A 3828-nucleotide genomic window follows, 5' to 3' on the forward strand; every position below is an offset into this window, starting at 1 on the left:
TTGTGTTTTCATTGTCATTTGTTTCTGGGTGTTTTTTGATTTCCTCTTTGATTTCTTCAGTGATCTCTTGGTTATTTAGTAGTGTATTGTTTATTCTCCATATGTTTGTATTTTTCACAGATTTCTCTTCCTGTAATTGATATCTAGTCTTATAGCATTGTGGTCAGAAAAGATACTTGATACGATTTCAGTTTTCTTAAATTTACCAAGGCTTGATTTGTGACCCATGATATGATCTATCCTGGAGAATGTTCCATGAGCACTTGAGAATAAGTGTATTCTGTTGGTTTTGGATGGAATGTCATATAAATATCAACTAAGTCCATCTTGTTTAATGTATCATTTAAAGCTTGTGTTTCCTTATTTATTTACGTTTTGGATGATCTGTCCATTGATGAAAATGGGGTGTTAAAGTCCCCTACTAAGATTGTGTTACTGTTGATTTCCCCTTTATGGCTGTTAACATTTGCCTTATTTATTGAGGTGCTGCTGTGTTGGGTGCATAAATATTTACAATTGTTATATCTTCTTCTTGGGTCGGTCCCTTGATCATTATGTAGTGTCTTTCTTTGACTCTTGTAATAGTCTTTATTTTAAAGTCTGCTTTGTGAAATATGAGAATTGCTACTGCAGCTTTCTTTTGATTTCCATTTGCATGGAATATCTTTTTCCATCCCCTCACTTTCAGTCTGTATGTGTCCCTAGGTCTGAAGTGGGTCTCTTGTAGACAGCATATATATGGGTCTTGTTTTTGTATCCATTCAGCCAGTCTGTGTCTTTTGGTGGGAGCATTTAATCCATTTACATTTAAGGTAATTATCGATATGTATGGTCCTATTACCATTTACTGAATTGTTTCTTTTAGTTGGAGCATTTAATCCATTTACATTTAAGGTAGTTATCAATATGTGTGTTCCTATTTTCCTTTTCTTAATTGTTTCAGGTTTGTTATTTCAGGTGTTTTCCTTCCCTTGTGTTTCCTGCCTAGAGAAATTCCTTTAGCATTTGTTGTAAAGCTGGTTTGGTGGTGCTGAATTCTCTTGGCTTTTGCTTGTCTGTAAAGGTTTTAATTTCTCCATCAAATCTGAATGAGATCCTTGCTGGCTAGAATAATCTTGGTTGTAGGTTTTTTTCCTTCATCACTTTAAATATGTCCTGCCACTCCCTTCTGGCTTGGAGAGTTTCTGCTGAAAGATCAGATGTTAACCTTATGGGGATTCCTTTGTGTGTTATTTGTTGTTTTTCCCTTGCTGCTTTTAATATGTTTTCTTTGTATTTAATTTTTGACAGTTTGATTATTATGTGTCTTGGCGTGTTTCTCCTTGGGTTTATCCTGTATGGGACTCTCTGTGCTTCCTGGACTTGATTGACTATTTCCTTTCCTATATTAGGGAAGTTTTCAACTATAATCTCTTCAAATATTTTCTCAGTCCCTTTCTTTTTCTCTTCTTCTTCGGGGACCCCTATAATTCGAATGTTGGTGCATTTAATGTTGTCCCAGAGGTCTCTGAGACTGTCCTCAGTTCTTTTCATTCTTTTTTCTTTATTCTGCTCTGCAGTAGTTATTTCCACTATTGTATCTTCCAGGTCACTTATCCGTCCTTCTGCCTCAGTTATTCTGCTACTGAGCCCATCCCTATTTCCTCTTCATTTGTTTCGTCTGGTGGGTTTTTACCTTGCTTCCTTCATCTGTGTATTTCTCTGTCTCTCATTTTGCTTAACTTACTGTGTTTGTGGTCTCCTTTTCGCAGGCTGCACGTTCATAGTTCCCTTTGTTTTTGATGTCTGCCCCCAGTGGTTGGTTCAGTGGGTTGTACAGGCTTTCTGGTGGAGCGCACTGGTGCCTGTGTTCTGGTGGATGAGGCTGGATGTTATCTTTCTGGTGGGCAGGACCACATCCGGTGGTGTGTTTTGGGGGCGTCTGTAAATGTATTATGATTTTAGACAGCCTCTCTGCTAATGGGTGGGGTTGTGTTCCTGTCTTGCTAGTAGTTTGGCATAGGGTGTCCAGCACTGTAGCTTGCTGCTCATTGAGTGGAGCTGCGTCTTTGCGTTGAGATGGAGATCTCTGAGAGAGCTTTTTCTGTTTGATATTACATGGTGCCGGGAGGTCTCTGGTGGACCAGTGTCCTGAACTTAGGTATCCTACCTCAGAGGCTCAGGCCTGACACCCAGCCAGAGCACCAAGACACTGTGAGCCACATGGCTGAGAAGAAAAGGGAGAAAAAGAAAGAAAGAAAGAAAAATAAAATAAAATAAAATAAAACAAAATAAAATTAAATTAAAAAGTTATTATAATAAGAAATAAAAAATATATTATTAAAAATAAAAAAATTAAAAAGTAATTAAAAAAGAGAGAAAGAAAGAAGAGAGCAACCAAACCAGAAAACAAATCCACCAATGATAACAAATGCTAAAAACTATACAGAAAAAAAAAAAACAAAACGGACAGACAGAACCCTAGGGCAAGTGGTAAATGGAAAGCTGTACAGACAAAATTACATAAAGAATCATACGCATACACACTCACAAAAATAAAAAATATATATATTTTAAAAAGAAGAGAGCAACCAAATCAATAAATCTACCAATGATAATAAACTGTAAATACTAAACTAAGAGAAAGATAAAACCAGAAGCAAATTAGATGCAGAAAGCAAACCCTAAGTCTACAGTTGCTCCCAAAGTCCACTGCCTCAATTTTGGGATGATTCGTTGTCTCTTCAGGTATGCCACAGCTGCAGGTACATCAATTTGATTGTAGAGATTTAATCTGCTGCTCCTGAGGCTGCTGGGAGAGATTTCCCTTTCTCTTCTTTGTTCGCACAGCTCCTGGGGTTCATCTTTGGATTTGGACCTGCCTCTGCATGTAGGTCGCCTGATTAGGGGGCTCTGGCTCACTCAGGCCGGGGGGAGGGAGGGGTACGGAATGCGGGGCGAGCCTGGGGCATCAGAGGCCAGCATGACATTGCAACAGCCTGAGGCATGCCGTGTGTTCTCCCAGGGAAGTTGTCCCTGGATCACAGGACTCTGGCATTGGAGGGCTGCACAGGCTCCCGGGAGGGTGGATAGTGACCTGTGCTTGCACATAGGCTTCTTGGTGGCTGCAGTAGCAGCCTTAGCGTTTCATGTCGGTCTCTGGTGTTGGCGCTGATAGCTGTAGCTCATGCCTGTCTCTGGAGCTCGTTTAGGCAGTGCTCCGAATCCCCTCTCCTCATGCACCCTGAAACAATGGTCTCTTGCCTCTTAGGCAGGTCCAGACTTTCTCCCGGACTCCCTCCCGGCTAGCCGCGGTGCACTAACCCCTTCAGGCTGTGTTCACGCCACCAGCCCCAGTCCTCTCCCTGGGATCCGACCTCTGAAGCCCGAGCCTCAGCTCCCAGCCCCCGTCCGCCCCGGCGGGTGAGCAGACAAGCCTCTCGGGCTGGTGAGTGCTGGTCGGCATCGATCCTCTGAGCGGGAACCTCTCCGCTTTGTCCTCCGCACCCCTGTTGCTGCGCTCTCCTCCGTGGCTCTGAAGCTTCCCCCCTCCACCATGCGCAGTCTCTGCCTGCAAAGGGGCTTCTAGTGTGTGTGGAAAACTTTCCTCCTTCACAGCTCCCTCCCAGAGGTGTAGGTCCCGTCCCTATCCTTTTGTCTCTGTTTTTTTCTTTTTTCTTTTGCCCTAGCCAGGTACGTGGGGAGTTTCTTGCCTTTTGGGAAGTCTGAGATCTTCTGCCAGTGTTCAGTAGGTGTTCTGTAGGAGTTGTTCCTCATGTAGATGTATTTTTGATGTATTTGTGGGGAGGAAGGTGATCTCCACATCTTACTCCTCTGCCATCTTTTTTT

Source organism: Physeter macrocephalus, chromosome 10, assembly GCF_002837175.3.
Source record: "Physeter macrocephalus isolate SW-GA chromosome 10, ASM283717v5, whole genome shotgun sequence".
In the NCBI taxonomy this organism is placed as follows: domain Eukaryota; kingdom Metazoa; phylum Chordata; class Mammalia; order Artiodactyla; family Physeteridae; genus Physeter; species Physeter macrocephalus.